The following is a 17,361-nucleotide window of genomic DNA, read 5'->3' as shown; positions in this document are numbered from 1 at the left end:
AAGCCACATTAATGCATTAACAAGCAGAGAAAATGGCATAAGCCAAACCAAGAGGAGAAGTTGAGGAATGACCAGAGTACAGGTCTTGTTTAGGAGAATGAAAGAAATATGGTTGAAAAGGTCATCTATATGTCAACTACAAAGGATTTTAATTACAAGGCTAGGAATATAAGTTTTATTCTAAAGATCAAAAGGAGCCACATTTCAGAGAGGTTGTCAGAGAAATTCCAGAGGCAAGAGGCCACCCTCCAGATGACTTTTTTATGGCTCTCCTCATTTTCAGATCTTCTCAGTCTCCAGATTCATACTGAAGAAGAAACAATCCTCCAACATAGATATGGACAATAATGGCTGAGTTAAAACTTGGGATATAGGGAAGCTACGAAATGGTTCTGAAAGACTGGGTATATCATAGGTGATCACAGAGAGAGGAAAGTTCAAGCAACTAAAGAGAATAGCAAATTCAAGCCACAGGGGCTCTTCCCTTTCTGGTAATGACCCTAGTCAAGAAGCCAGTTCAGTGATGTCATTAGTTTATTTTCTGACAAAGGACAATTTTTTTTAAGTAGGCTCTATGCCCAGTGTGGAGCCCAATGTAGGGCTTGAACTCATGACTCTAAGATCAAGACCTAAGCTGAGATCAAGAGTCAGATGCTTAGCCAACTGACCCATCCAGGTGCCCCACAACTGACAATTTCTCAATAGGAAAGTGTTATTTTTTTTCTCTGCCTCACTCCCTTGACACATAATGGGTAGTCCCTCTCAATACTTGGTGGTGTCATAAAAAAACTAAAGAGAAAATAGCTACTGTGGGCTGGAAGGAATAACCTAAACTCTAGGCATCTTTGGCCTGATTCAAACCATTTACAGTGAACTTTAGCCAAGTGAAGCAACTACTTACAGAGAAACTAGAAAGGACTTGCAGGATCCACTGAACTGGGATTTGCTGCACTGAGCTGACCCTGCAAAAGTGTAATTACAAAACTACAAAGCTTGACCAAGGAAATGTTCATGTGTCTCAGGACCTTGTAACTAAAATCGCCTCAGTCTAAAATCTCCTTCCTAGCCTACCTTAGGAATTGACTAACTGTATTGCTCTATTTACACAATTTTGCACCTAAACATTATGATCAACTTGAAGTGTGGTTTCTAGAAATTTATCATGAAGAAACATGAATATGCAAAGATGCATGTAGAAGGATGTTCACTGTAGCATTGCCTGCATTTTTTCTTCAAGTTCTTATTTATTTATTCATTTAAGTAATCTCTATACCCAATATGGAGCACAAACTCAAGATATCAAGAGTCGCATGCTCTTCTGACAGCCAACCAGGTGCCCCCAGAAATCCTTAAATTAGTGAAAGACTGGAAACAATATACATATCCATTAGGAGAGGAATGCTTAAGTGAAATGTGCTAATACAACAAACTACCAGTCACTCATTAAAAAGAATACATTAGGTGTACAAACTGTCTTTGACTTGTGATTTTTGAACCTTACAAAAATGGGGCAAAGCAATATAAGTTCAGTAGAAACCATAATTCAAACTCTGAATCTTTTGAATTTTGATCTTTTCCCAGGCTAACAATATGCAGTATAATACTCTTTCATGATCCTGAGCAGCAGCAGCAGTAAGCTGCAGCTCCCAGTCAGCCACTTGATTCTGAAGGTAAACAACCAATACATTTATAACCACTTTGTTTTTCACTTTCAGTATAGTATGCAATAAATTACACATTCAAAGACAGACGTTCAAAGCTATATTATAAAATAAGCTTTGTGTTAGATGATTTTGCCCAACCATAAGCTAATGTAACTGTTCTGAGCATGTTTAAAGTAGGCTAGGCTAACTTATGCTGTTTAGTAAATGAAGTGCACTAAGTGCACTTTCAAATTATATTTTCAATATATGATGGCTTCATCAGTATGTAACTCCATTATAAGTGGAAGAAACATACTAACAAGAAAAGATGTCTATGTGTTGTCCATACGTTACTTAAATATTGTCAAGAAAAAAGAACTAGAATGCAAATGGTCTACTATGATCTAATTTTTAAATATATATGTAAAAATTAATTTATATGTAAGATATTTTTATATATGTGAAATATCTATATAGCCATGTAGAAACCATTGGATAAATGACCAATGGGAAATATGTGGAAACCCCAGCTTTCCAGAGACAATGAAAACATTTTCCCAGCTCATACTCAGATAAGTGTCCTGATAGGTTAACACCATAAATTAATTCTTTGGTTTTGTAACTTTGCTCTAAAAACATTCCCATGTACCATGAACTTTAAGTTATCTATTTTTTTTACAACTTTTAGAAACTGTTTATTTTCCGTCAACCTTGTTTCTGTTTTGTTTGAGTTTTTATAACAGTAGCTTAAGAGACCACTCAGTGTCTGCTTCTACCCATTCAGTGGCCTGAGCAGTGGGAGCTGCAGATCAGTCTTCAGTGGCAGGCTAAGTGCTCCAGTCTTTGGTAGGGAACTGCTTAGTGGCACACAGAGCACCTGCACCCTTTCATATCAGTCTGTGGCTTTAGGTTGAGTAGCAGTGAACTTGGAAACTGGAGCAGTCCATTCACCCTGAAATTCCTCCTTGGTCACAGTCTTTCAGTAATAACCTGCTCTCCCTTTTCAGTATTTCCAGGTTCTGTGTGGAAGCTGAGATCAGGCATGACTTCCCACGGGTGTTTATAGGAAATGGTGCAAAGCATGTGCGGAACTTCCTGAGCCAGCATCCACCACATCAGACCCACTGAGTGATCTCCCTTGTTGTTGCAAGGGATGGCAATGTCCACATAGCGCAGGGGAGTGTCTCTGTTACACAGAGAAATGGTAGGCAGGTTGACATAAGGCACCTCCATGAGAGACTGTTGGTCCACCCTAAGATCAGTAACCACCAGAAGTCTAGGCTCTCAGAAGGCTACCTGGATCTAGTGGAGGTTCTGGGAGTAAAGTGGCCAGCAATAGAGGTGGCTCCAGTAGCAGTGGTGCACTTCAGCACAGCTTACTGGCCACTATTCCTGGATGATTTGACACTGACATCAGCTAGGTTTTTAATGGCAACAATGGCTGCCAGTAGAAGCTTCTCCCAGTTTCTTTTGAGATTTATGATGTAAATACCATCACTTTTCCTATTGTAGATGGACTGTTTCATTTGGAAGTCAGGGTTGGTATCACCTAAGTGGATTTCTGCTGTAAGGAATTTGAGGACATCTTTTTCCTTCACTTGCAGGACATTAAGGGCTTCAGACACTGTGAAAGCTTCCCTTTAAGTGACAATGGGAACCCAGAACAATGCCATATGGACCTTCCTTTGGGTAGTGTGGAAGGCACTATAAAAAACTGTAGTTTTTTTAAAATCACTGTAAAAAACCAGTAGTGCTTATTAACATTATTCTTATATAATCTTTAATTTGCCTGCAAGTTAGCTAAATGTAAAGCTGATATTTACTATATGTAGCAAGTGCTTCCTAACCATCATCAAGGCATTCTGCACACTATTAGACTCTATCCACTACTTAACTTGGTCAGGGACATCATTTGGGGCTATACTGCCAGTTTGGGAATAAGCCAATGCAATTACATGCATTTCAAGTTTGGAAACTCTGGATCCCTCCTGTATTAGTTTGCTGGGGCTGCTATAACAAAGTCCCACAGACTGGTACTTAAGTGACAAAAGTATATTGTTTCATGGTTCTGGAGACAAGTCCAAGATCAAAGTACCCTCAGAATTGAATCCATTTGAGGGCTGTGAGGGAGGGATCCCTGTTCCAGGGCCTCTTCTTGGCTCACAGATGACCGTTTTATCCCTGAGTCTCTTCACATTTCCTTCCTCCAATACTTGTCTTCTTCTCTGTCCAAATTTCCTCTTTTATTTTTTTAAAGATTTTATTTATTTATTCATGAGAAACACACACACACACACAGAGACAGAGACAGAGACAGAGACAGAGACAGAGACAGAGACAGGCAGAGACGCAGGCAGAGGGAGATGCAGGCTCCTTACAGGAAGCCCAACATGGGACTCGATCCCTGGTCTCCAGGATCATGCCCTGGGCTGAAGATGGCGCTAAACCGCTGAGCCACCCAGGCCACCAGGCTGCCCCAAATTTCCTCTTTTAATAAAATCTCCAGTCATATTGGGTTAGGGCCAACACTAATGCTTTTCATTTCAGATACCTCTGTAAAGACTCTACTTCCAAATAAGGTCACATTTTGAGGTACTAGGAGTTAGGACTTTTTGGTGGGAAAACAACCCATAACAACTCCTAAGACATCTCTTAGGAGTTCTGAAAGAAAGAAAAAGAAAGAAAGAAAGAAAGAAAGAAAGAAAGAAAGAAAGAAAGAAAGAAAGAAAGAAAGAAGAAAGAAAGAGAAAGAAAAAAATCTAGCTCTTCATGGGAAAGAGACTGTGTTCAGAATTCCAGCTCTCCTAGTACAAGCTATGTCTGGATTAGAGAGGAGCATGTAGGACTGCATCCCAAGCCACCTTCAATAGCATCTTGGGCTAGACTGGAATTAAGGGCAGGGTTACAGACAGGAAAGGATAATGTAGTGTTAATTAGGAAGCTAAAGAAGAATTCTTGTTTGTGTGTTAGGATAGGCATTACTCCAGATTCTCCTAATAGTGAACCTATGACAAAGCTAATGTAATTTGACACAATCCACTGCAGGAAGTGTGCATATGTGTAGATATGGAGGGGGTGGTCTGGATCACTTAAAAATCTGGGCAGGATGGAACATCTCGAGGAAGAAGCAGACCACTCAGGAGAGTAGTGGAAGTTACTCATTCATGGACTATTTGCAAAGATCCTCTGAGTCTCTCAGAGGCAGCCCGGTCTACCGTGGTTACTGCCACTACTACAAGACATTCTCACACAGCCCTGCTCAGCATCCCAGGCATCCCATCGACATCAGTGTCCACATGGTGCCCTAAGAGCCTTGTAGCTTTGAGGTACCCATTCTGCCTTGTGTGAAGAGATGGCTGAGGTCTTTGCCATGAGACTTCAAAATTCCCGAAATAGAAACATAGTATATAAACCATATATTTAAAAAACACTTAAATATGTTTATATATAAAAATTTATAAAACACACAAATATATATATGTTATATATAATGCATATATACATCATACAGAAGTATACTATATATATTTAAAGTATAATACATATATTTAAAATATGTAAGTATATATAAATACATGACTAACACATATTTAAAATATATATTAAAACATGTTTAAAATATGTAATTTATTTAAATATATTTCAAAAATAAAATGTTATTTTATTTATTTATTTTATGTATTTACTGCAGAGACTCAGTGAAATGAGAGAGGAGAGACATCAGAAGTCATGGAGTAAGCCATATATAAATTCATATGTAAAACTATATATTTTAACCTTCCTTTTCCATTTCAGCAAGCTCTTGAATGGAAATCAAGTGTTATTCCTCCCTTGATAAGTAGAGATATTGTGGGAACTGGGGCAAATAGCCAGAATGTACACATACCAGCCCTGGGAGAAAACTTAGAATGGCATAAAGTAGCAGATGTGGGATTTTCTCCCTGTTCATAAGATGCTGGAACAACACACAGCAATCTGGCATGGATGGAAATCAGATTCTGGCAAAGAGATTCCCATTCTTGGGATTTGGGGCTTTTAGGATGAATATTTAGGAAAGCATCAGCTCTTCCTTGTTGTTGCTGATGGCCAGCCAGGATATAACACCATTAAGAGTGGCTCCAGCTGTATGTTGCTAACTCAGCGTTTATGGTTGGGGATATCTGTCTCTCCCTTGAAGTGATTAGTGGACTGGAGTCTAAGAGTTGTGGTCCAAGACTTGCCATCATTGGCCGGGATTAATGCCTTAAGCAATAGCCCATTGCTGAATTTTCATGCAACTTTGTAGAAAGCTAACGTCTTTCCTGGGAGGCCTGCCTTCCCAGGATAATTCTTGGGCATTACCCTTCTCTCGGAAAGAAAGCAGTATAAGTATAGAGAGCAGTGATAGGCAGTAAATAGTCAATACATTGACCCTTCTGTTCCATCCCTCTGTTCTTATGTACTACAGAGTGAAGGTTTGAATGCAGATCTTTTTATTCTCAGTCCACTGTTCTTTGCAATATCCTTCAGCTCTTCATCTTTTTTCAGGAGGTTGTGGAGCCTATGAGAGTTTTTTGGTTTTGATTTATATATATATATTTTGAGCCAACGAGTTTTTCAGTTATGTTTTATGGCAATAGCAGTTGTGCCCCCCAAATCCCAAAATAAAGATTTACTCTGGGATGATGAAGTTACCCTCCAATCTCTGTTGGCTGTGAGGGAAGTTTGAAATCATGTGGATACTTTATTCATTTTTTTTACATATTAGGACTTGAATTTTTATCACTTCTTTCAGTTCTTTCTTCTGGAAGAATCAGGTCTTGTTTTAAATTATTAATTAAAAGCTATATATGTTTTGCAGTGCCTCAGTGGTGGCTCAGTTGGTTAAGTGTCTGACTTTTGATTTCAGTCCAGATCATGATTTTGAGGTCTTTGGATTGAGCTCTGCATGGTGCTCCGTGGGGACTCTGCTTGAGGATTCTCTTTCTCCCTTTCCCTGTTCCCAACCCCCGGCTCGTGCATGCACACACTCTTTCAAATTAATCAATCAATCTTTAAAAAATTATATATGTTTCAGGCCATGTGTCCTATGTATTTCCAGGTTTATTGCTTTTGTTTGGTGTTTTGCCTCTTGCCAATCCTCGATAGTCACTTATAATTCCACCAAACTGCCACAGGTGAAAGTAACTACTTTTGTAAGCTTGGAGTAAAAAGTTGCAAAATTAAATTGCACATTGGGTGCCATTCCTGAAGCTGAAATATTTACATACTTTATAAATATGTAGAATTATGTAGGAAGGTACCCAAAGCCATGCTTTTGATTGAAACACAATGTTTTTGATCCGTAAGGAGTGAAAGAATCTCTCAGAACCCCTGTAATTGCACTGAGGACAATTTCTACCATTTTTACCCAGATCACAGGCTTATAGGGCAAAAATACCTTGGGAATATAATCTAAATTAAGCTACCCTTTTTTAAAAATACTATTCCTTTTGCTTTGAATTTCTTTTTCTGTGATCTTTGTGTATTAAAGTCTTACAATTATTCATTTCATCAACTCTACTCCTAAGAAATAAATAATTAGTAGCTAATAAGCACTTGTCACGGGCCAGGAATGTTGCCAAGAGATCTCCACACATACTCTCTTTCGATTATAAGCATACCTCAGAGATACTGTGAGTTTGGTTTCAGACTATCCCAATAAAGCAAATACTGTAATAAAGCAGGTCAAATGAATTTTTTTGGTTTCCCAGTGCATATAAAAATTATGTTTGCACTATACCGTAGTCTATTAAGTGTGCAATAGCATTATGTCTAAAAATGTACACACTTTAATTTTAAAATTCTTGATTGCTAAAAATGCTAATCATCATCTGAGCTTTGAGCGAGTCCTAGTCTTTTTGCTGGTCTTGCTTCAGTGTTGATGGCTGCTGATGATCAGGATGGTGGTGCTAAAGGCTGGGGTGGTTGTGCCAATTTCTCTCTCTTTTTTTAAAAATTTTATTTATTTATTCATGAGAGACACAGGGAGAGAGAGGCAGAGACAGTTGTGCCAATTTCTTAAAATAAGACAACAATGAAGTTTGCCACACCAATTGACTCTTCCTTTCATGAACAATTTCTCTGTTAGCATGCAATGCTGTTCAATAGCATTTATCCACAGAATTTCTTTCAAAATTTGAGTCTGTCCTTTCAAACCCTGCTGCTGCTTTATCAACTATATTTATGTAATATTCTAAATCCCTTTTTGTCATTTCAATAGTCTTTACAACATCTTCACCAGAAGGACATTCTATTTCTATAAATCATTTTCTTTGCTCACCCAGAAGCAGCAACTCTTCATCCATTAAAGTTTTTTTTTTTTTTCTCCTAGGAATTTTATTGTTTCAGGTTTTATGCTCCAGTCTTCAATCCATTTTTTTTTTTTACCTCTCTTTGTTTTTTTTTAATTAATTTTTATTGGTGTTCAATTTACCAACATACAGAAAAACACCCAGTGCTCATCCCGTCAAGTGTCCACCTCAGTGCCCGTCACCCATTCCCCTCCAACACCCGCCCTCCTCCCCTTCCACCACCCCTAGTTCGTTTCCCCGAGTTAGGAGTCTTTATGTTCTGTCTCCCTTCCTGATATTTCCCAACATTTCTTTTCCCTTCCTTTATATTCCCTTTCACTATTATTCATATTCCCCAAATGAATGAGAACATACACTGTTTGTCCTTCTCCGATTGACTTATTTCACTCAGCATAATACCCTCCAGTTCCATCCACGTTGAAGCAAATGGTGGGTATTTGTCGTTTCTAATTGCTGAGTAATATTCCATTGTATAAATAAATCACATCTTCTTTATCCATTCATCTTTCGATGGACACCGAGGCTCCTTCCACAGTTTGGCTATTGTGGACATTGCTGCTAGAAACATCGGGGTGCAGGTGTCCCGACGTTTCATTGCATCTGAATCTTTGGGGTAAATCCCCAACAGTGCAATTGCTGGGTCGTAGGGCAGGTCTATTTTTAACTCTTTGAGGAACCTCCACACAGTTTTCCAGAGTGGCTGCACCAGTTCACATTCCCACCAACAGTGTAAGAGGGTTCCCTTTTCTCCGCATCCTCTCCAACATTTGTTGTTTCCTGCCTTGTTAATTTTCCCCATTCTCACTGGTGTGAGGTGGTATCTCATTGTGGTTTTGATTTGTATTTCCCTGATGGCAAGTGATGCAGACACATAGATCAATGGAACAGAATAGAGAACCCAGAAGTGGACCCTGAAATGTATGGTCATCTAATATTCGATAAAGGAGGAAAGACTATCCATTGGAAGAAAGACAGTCTCTTCAATAAATGGTGCTGGGAAAATTGGACATCCACATGCAGAAGACTGAAACTGGACCACTCTCTTTCACCATACACAAAGATAAACTCAAAATGGATGAGAGATCTAAATGTGAGACAAGAGTCCATCAAAACCATAGAAGAGAACACAGGCAACACCCTCTTTGAACTCGGCCACAGTAACTTCTTGCAAGATACATCCACAAAGGCAAAAGAAACAAAAGCAAAAATGAACTATTGGGACTTCATCAAGATAAGAAGCTTTTGCACAGCAAAGGATACAGTCAACAAAACTAAAAGACAACCTACAGAATGGGAGAAGATATTTGCAAATGACATATCAGATAAAGGGCTAGTTTCCAAGATCTATAAAGAACTTATTAAACTCAACACCAAAGAAACAAACAATCCAATCATGAAATGGGCAAAAGACATGAAGAGAAATCTCACAGAGGAAGACATGGACATGGCCAACATGCACATCCATTAAAGTTTTATCATGAGATTGCAACAATGCAGTCATATCTTCAGACTCCATTAAAGATCACTGATCAACATAACAAATATAGCAATAATGAAAAAGTTTGAAATATTGGGAAGAATTACCAAAATGTGACACAGAGACATGATGTGAGCAAATGGTGGGAAAATAGTGCTGATAGACTTACTTGCTTGATGCAAGATTGCCACAAGCCTTCAATTTGTAAAAAGTGCAGCATCTGCAAAGCATAATAAAAAGAAGTATGCCTATAATGGTTATATTTTAATTGCCTAATTTGTGCTTTCACTGTTCTGAGTGGACCAGCAAACAAAGAAGATATGGTCTCATGGTACTTACATTCTCCTAGGGAAGGTGATTTAAAAAGGAAACAAACAAAAAGATTATGTTAGAGAGTGTAAGTGTTATGAACAATGTAACATGGAGTAATGATAGAAGATGACTGGGATTGGGGGGCAACTTTTAGGTAGAGGGACTCCGGAAGACCTTTCTGAAAGAAAGGAGCCAGCTATGTGGAGATCTGGCAGCAGAGAGAATTAGAAGGCTAGAAGTGTAAGTGAAGCAGGAGTGGGCCTCACAATAGTCCCGTGAAGTCAGTAGGTCCATCTGTGGGAACTGGTTGAGGAACTCAACTCTCAGAGCCCCAGTTTCTTTTTATCACAAAGACAGATTCATTAGCTCATTTTAACTTTTTTTTTTTTTTGAGCCCTCACTATGCGCCAGACACTGTTTAGAGTCTGGAGATTATTACTGCCTTCATGGAACTCATGTTCTAGTGGAGGGGTTGAGAGACAGACAGTAAACAAGTAATTATAGAGGTTACGTAATGGTAAATGCCTTAAAAAATAAAACAGAGTAAGAAGACAGAGAGTAAAGGTGGGAGATGGGTTACTAGGGGAGTCAGGGAAAGCATCTCTGTGTAAGTGACATTTGAGGAGAGATTGGAATGAAAAGAGGGAGAGAAGCAGGCCAGTTGGTTATCTGGAGTGGAGTGGGGAATATTTTGAATGGAGAGAACAGCATGTACTAAAGGCTATAAGATTGAAGGGAGCTTGGTGTGTTCAAGGCATGATAAATGGGTCCATGTGGTACAGAGGAAGGACCAGGTCATTCTGAGTGTGATGAAAAACCACTGCAGGATTTGGAGCAGGGATGTAATGGAAGTGATATAACTTATAATGGAATGTTGGGAGAATTAAGAGAGAAATCTATGCATAGCCTAGCACAGTGTGTGCTAGTATGTGCTCAAAGACCTCGTTTCCTTCTTTTTAAAAAAGATTTTATTTATTTATTCATGAGACACACACACACACACACACACACACACACACACACAGAGAGAGAGAGAGAGAGAGAGAGAGAGAGAGGGGGGGGGGCAGAGATACAGGCAGAGGGAGAAGCAGGCTCCATGCAGGAAACCTGATGCAGGACTCCATCCCGGGCCTCCAGGATCATTCATGCCTTGGGCTGAAGGCGGCGCTAAACCACTGAGCCACCTGGGCTGCCCATTGTTTCCTTCTTCCTTTCTTTTCTTTCTTTCTTTCTTTTCTTTCTTCTTTCTTTCTTCTTTCTTTCTTTCTTTCTTTCTTTCTTTCTTCTTTCTTTCTTCTTTCTTTCTTTCTTTCTTTCTTTCTTTCTTTCTTTCTTTCTTCTTCTTTCTTTCTTTCTTCTTTCTTTTCTTCTTTCTTCTTTCTTTCTTCCCTGTCTTCTCTCAATGTCTCCCTAACTGTTCCTTTCCTTCCTCCATCCTTTGTGCATCTGTACAGCTCAAGTATGTCTCAGAATAAGGTGACCTAACCTGCTGTTATTTCTTTCCTTGTCCACTTCATGCTAAACTATAACTTCTTTGAGGACATGAAAGGTCTCACTTATTTCTTTTTAATTGCTACATCACCCCAGTGCCTTGCAAATTGTTGGAATGTAGCAATATTATTGAATTGGCATTAAAAATTCTGTTGCATGGGGGATGGTAATGATATCTGGGAGTTAAGAAGTATGTTTGGACTGGCAGGGCCTCCTTATTTGTATTGGAAAGTCCTGAGTTTGGTTATGATAAATGTACTGGGAAGTCTGCAGCTTTGTTGAGATTCACATAAGAACTTTCTAGTTTGCTAGTAGCTTAGAATCAGATGCTAAATCCAGTAGGACTTGGGCAAGTCACTTAATCTTTCTGAAGCTCAGTTTTCTCATCTGTACAACTGAGATAGTAATCCACAGAATTATTGGGGAACTGAAGGAGATCACATATATAAAGCTCTAAGTACAGTTGACAGCTCTGAATAATCAATAAATACTATCTATATTGAAAGTACTGTCTTGATTTCCTGCCTTTCCCTCAAAACAATCATACCTACTCCAGGAGTCAGCCTGGCAGCTATGGAGAAGAGGAAGGAGCCTGTCCCTTGCTGAAGCAGTACATTTTACCTTCTTAGTTATAATTACAACAATGAGTCTTATGCAGGGCAGAAAAATCAGGAAATGGCATTGGCTCCTCCTTTTCAACCTAGTCTATCTATTTGTGTCAGATTTACTTTAGTTCTCTGAGAGCAAAGAACTCACTTTTTTTTTCTTTTTTATCTTGATGTCAAGGGGGGAAATAACTTGCCTAAGGTCACACATCTAATAACTGGTAAAGCTAGAATTTGAATAAAGGTCTGGCTCATTCTGCAGCTCATGTGGATAGAAGAAAGCATGCTCTCCTGGGTCAGAAAAGGTCATCTGGGCACCCTATCACTTACCTTGTCACCTTGGGAAAATGCATTTATCCTCTCTCAGGAGAAGGAGGAACCACTCTCCTGATTCCCAATACAATAGCCTTTCATTTGACCTTCTCTGGTTTCATTTTCCACCTGTGCCAGTTTAAGATGTTGGAGTAATCTCTGACTCTGTTCTGCATTTTTACAATGAAGCAATGATGCACATGCCCCAGGCCCTTAGAGCTGACCTGGTTCTATCAGGTAACCTTTTTGCTGAGAGATCTGTATGATTATTCCCAGGCACCAATCTACACTAATACTTGATAAAGCCAATTAATATTGCAAAGTAGTAAATAGAGTTGTTTTGTGTTTAGCTCAGCAGCGGAGATAACCTTATATTTCAAAACTCTTTGCTCTAATTCTATGTTCTTCTCTATACACTCTTCCCCCAGCCTTGCTTTTTTCTTTCATCAGCTAACTTCTGCTTTTAGAACCATCTGTCCTTCCTTTTGTCCATTTTATCTCCAACTAGAAGATAGAAAAACATACATCTGAAATACAGAGTTGTTATCTGGGAGAGATCAGAGCATTGTTTCTTTCCTTTTTTTTTTTCCTTTTTCTTTTTTTTACCTTTTTCCCTTAACAGCATGATAAGATCTTGATTCTTTGTTAACTTTTCCAAGCTGCCAATTAAAAGGTTGGATAATGAGAATTTAGTGTTCTGGTGATTAAGATGTACTCTGCCTTGCAAGTCAGTGCCACCTGAATTAATTGGCACCTTCTCAGTTGGAGTCCCATTCTCACATGTCTTATTCTACCAAGAATGGCATTCAGAGACCTCTATAATCCATCGTCATGCAGTTTTCCTAGCCCTTCCTCACTACTTATACCACTCATCTCTTGTTTGATTTACCCTCCGCTACCCTCTTGTTATATGATTTGCATCCCTTCCACTGTGTTGCTTATTTCTCTCTGCCTGGAATGATACAGTTACAACTGTAGACTCAGGAGACAGTCTACAATGAAATTATTGCCACCAGTTCTGTAATACTAGGTGTTTAACCTCAGCTTTCTCAGATATAAGAGCTTACTCACCTCATTGTATAGTTGTACAGAAGACATAAAATAGTGAGTGTAAAGGATTTGTTGGAGTACCCAGCCTATAGTAAACACTTACTAAACATTAGCTGCTGTGATTTTCACTTGTATCTATCCAGATCTCACTACTTCTTCAGGGGCACTCAAAATACACTTCCACTTCCTATACAAGAAGTCTTTTTTGACCACCTTCCAGTCCAAGCTGGCCTCTTTCTTCAAGTTTCTTATTTTGTGAATTGTATAGAATTATTTGGTCCTAGTTTATGTTCAAAGTCCTGTCATACAGGTGAAATACTATAGGAGGTGGAGACCTAAGCCTCTGGCAGACAGTGAGGTACATATCTCCACAGTGGAATTGTAATTTTCTGCCCCTGACTTAAGGGAATTCTATTTTGTTAATGTTGTTTTGGGTTCTTGAGTGTTCAACTGATTTAATGGGTGGTTTGCTCATTTTTCAGTACACTAACACATTAGTATCCTGGGTGTTTTGTTTCTAAGAGTATAGTCAGTTCAGACTGGTAAGGTTGTGACACGAATTCTGGGCTTGCCTATTGGGTAATCAATGGTAAGGCCTGTTTTGGCCATTAAGATCATTTACCTTTGGCACGCTAAAATATGGGACGTTGTGAAAGAATCTTCAGGGTAAAGTATAATATCATCTAGGTGTATCTCCAGTTAAGACTTATAAAGAAAGTTTGGTGTCTGATTTTCAGTAGCAGTATTATTATTATTTTTAATTGCAAGAAATTTCACATATACTTTGCCTCACAAATACCTATAATTAGGTCAGAATTCAGTAAAGTGGGCTTCTATTTGCATAGAATGACATTAATTCTGCATTTTCTCCTAACAAGGTTGAAAGAAAGGATTAATCACTTATTCATGCAAAACCAACTCGCATGAATCATTTATTTATCTTGTTCTGGTAATTTTGCAGAGCTCATTTTTACATGCCTCAGGTTGCAGATAAAGTGAAAACTCAGAAGGTGATTTACTCTCCACAATAAAGACATGATGGCCGTGTAAACAGGATGTTTCCTATAGGAAATCAATAGGTAACCATGGAAATAACTCTACAATGGGAAATTCTATTTCCTTATGAACAAATTATCAAAAAGATCAATTGTAAAAGATGAAAGGGCTTTGTGCCCATGCCTTTCACAAAGACTCTTGGTCTATGTAAAGGAGAAAACAATGCACATTGGTGCCAGTAAATAACATCTTAAGCTATATTGAAAATGAACATCACTTTTTACTTCAGAAGTTTGGGCTGGAATTTTTAAGCACTGTTCTAAGAGGTATAACTAAGAAAACATATCTAGTGGCAAGAAGAATGTCCAGAATACAAGATAGTTGAATTCTTCACCCTTGCCTAACTTCAAACAGTGATGAGATCTTTGATTTAATTTGAATATGATTTTTAAAATAAATTTATTTTTTATTGGTGTTCAATTTGTCAACATACAGAATACACCCAGTGCTCATCCCGTCAAGTGCCCACCTCAGCACCGCAACCCAGTCACCCCCACCCCCTGCCCACCTCCCCTTCCATCACCCCTAGTTCATTTCCCAGAGTTAGGAGTCTTTCATGTTCTGTCTCCCTTTCTGATATTTCCCACTCATTTTTCTCCTTTCCCCTTTATTCCCTTTCACTATTTTTTATATTCCCCAAATGAATGAGACCATATAATGTTTGTCCTTCTCCGATTGACTTATTTCACTCAGCATAATACCCTCCAGTTCCATCCATGTCGAAGCAAATGGTGGGTATTTGTCGTTTCTAATGGCTGAGTAATATTCCATTGTATACATAAACCACATCTTCTTTATCCATTCATCTTTCGATGGACACCGAAGCTCCTTCCACAGTTTGGCTATTGTGGACATTGCTGCTAGAAACATCGGGGTGCAGGTGTCCCGGCGTTTCATTGCATCTGTATCTTTGGGGTAAATCCCCAGCAGTGCAATTGCTGGGTGGTAGGGCAGATCTATTTTTAACTCTTTGAGGAACCTCCACACAGTTTTCCAAAGAGATGGAAAAATATTCCATGCTCATGGATTGGAAGAATTAATATTGTGAAAATGTCAATGTTACTCAGGGCAATTTACACATTTAATGCAATCCCTATCAAAATACCATGGACTTTCTTCAGAGAGTTGGAACAAATTATTTTAAGATTTGTGTGGAATCAGAAAAGACCCTGAATAGCCAGGGGAATATTAAAAAAGAAAACCATATCTGGGGGCATCACAATGCCAGATTTCAGGTTGTACTACAAAACTGTGGTCATCAAGACAGTGTGGTACTGGCACAAAAACAGACACATAGATCAATGGAACAGAATAGAGAATCCAGAAGTGGACCCTCAACTTTATGGTCAACTACTATTCGACAAAGGAGGGAAGACTATCCACTGGAAAAAAGACAGTCTCTTCAATAAATGGTGCTGGGAAAATTGGACATCCACATGCAGAAGAATGAAACTAGACCACTCTCATGCACCATACACAAAGATAAATTCAAAATGGATGAAAGATCTAAATGTGAGACAAGAATCCATCAAAATCCTAGAGGAGAACACAGGCAACACCCTTTTTGAACTTGGCCACAGTAACTTCTTGCAAGATACATCCATGAAGGCAAGAGAAACAAAAGCAAAAATGAACTATTGGGACTTCATCAAGATAAGAAGCTTCTGCACAGCAAAGAACCAGTCAACAAAACTAAAAGACAACCTACAAAATGGGAGAAGATATTTGCAAATGATGTATCAGATAAAGGGCTAGTTTCCAAGATCTATAAAGAACTTATTAAACTCAACAACAAAGAAACAAACAATCCAATCATGAAATGGGCAAAAGACATGAAGAGAAATCTCACAGAGGAAGACATGGACATGGCCAACATGCACATGAGAAAATGCTCTGCATCACTTGCCATTAGGGAAATACAAATCAAAACCACAATGAGATACCACCTCACACAAGTGAGAATGGTGAAAATTAACAAGAGAGGATACAACAAATGTTGGAGAGGATGTGGAGAAAGGGGAACCTCTTGCACTGTTGGTGGGAATGTGAACTGGTGCAGCTACTCTGGAAAACTGTGTGGAGGTTCCTCAAAGAGTTAAAAATAGATCTGCCCTACCACCCAGCAATTGCACTGCTGGGGATTTACCCCAAAGATACAGATGCAATGAAACGCCGGGACACCTGCACCCCGATGTTTCTAGCAGCAATGTCCACAATAGCCAAACTGTGGAAGGAGCTTCGGTGTCCATCGAAAGATGAATGGATAAAGAAGATGTGGTCTATGTATACAATGGAATATTACTCAGCCATTAGAAATGACAACTACCTACCATTTGCTTCGACGTGGATGGAACTGGAGGGTATTATGCTGAGTGAAATAAGTCAGTCAGAGAAGGACAAACATTATATGGTCTCATTCATTTGGGGAATATAAAAAATAATGAAAGGGAATAAAGGGGAAAGGAGAAAAAATGAGTGGGAAATATCAGAAAGGGAGACCGAAAATGAGAGACTCCTAACTCTGGGAAATGAACTATGGGTGGTAGAAAGGGAGGTGGGTGGGGGTTGCGGGTGACTGGGTGATGGGCACTGAGGTGGGCACTTGATGGGATGAGCACTGGGTGTTATTGTGTATGTTGGCAAATTTAACACCAATAAAAAATAAATTTATAAAATAAAAAATAAAAAAATAAACCTGACAAGAATTTGCAAAATAACTACAAGTACTGAATGTATGTTCATGTCTTTTTAGGTAGACTTGAGCACAGAACTCAAATAAAAACAACAACTAGAAATCATAATTGTATTGTCTGTTTTAAGCCAAAGGAATTATTTGGTCTCATTAATGAGTCAAATATTTATTTTAATGAAAAACGTTGCTATTAAACAATACTCATCAATAAAAGTGGAATGATGTTAGTAGCACTTTGTGGTTGTCCATTTCTATTATCAGCTCAGAGGCACAAATAACAAATGTTTGCCGTTTGCATACCTACTCCATTGTCAACAGTAGAGAGCAGCACAGTTATTTTCAGGTATCTTTTTTGGGAGCCATTTATGCATGTAAATGGGAATTATACACA

The 17,361-nt window shown here is 38.7% G+C and overlaps 1 pseudogene; it reads right to left on the bottom strand.

The window, feature by feature from the left end:
* Window positions 1–2,377: 2,377 nt before the first annotated feature.
* LOC121495138 lies at window positions 2,378–12,213 on the bottom strand (annotated as a pseudogene).
* Between the last annotated feature and the right edge of the window lie 5,148 nt (window positions 12,214–17,361).

Source organism: Vulpes lagopus, chromosome 7 (genome assembly GCF_018345385.1).
Source record: "Vulpes lagopus strain Blue_001 chromosome 7, ASM1834538v1, whole genome shotgun sequence".
NCBI classification, from domain to species: Eukaryota; Metazoa; Chordata; class Mammalia; order Carnivora; family Canidae; genus Vulpes; species Vulpes lagopus.
This window is presented reverse-complemented; position numbering and strand designations above follow the sequence as displayed.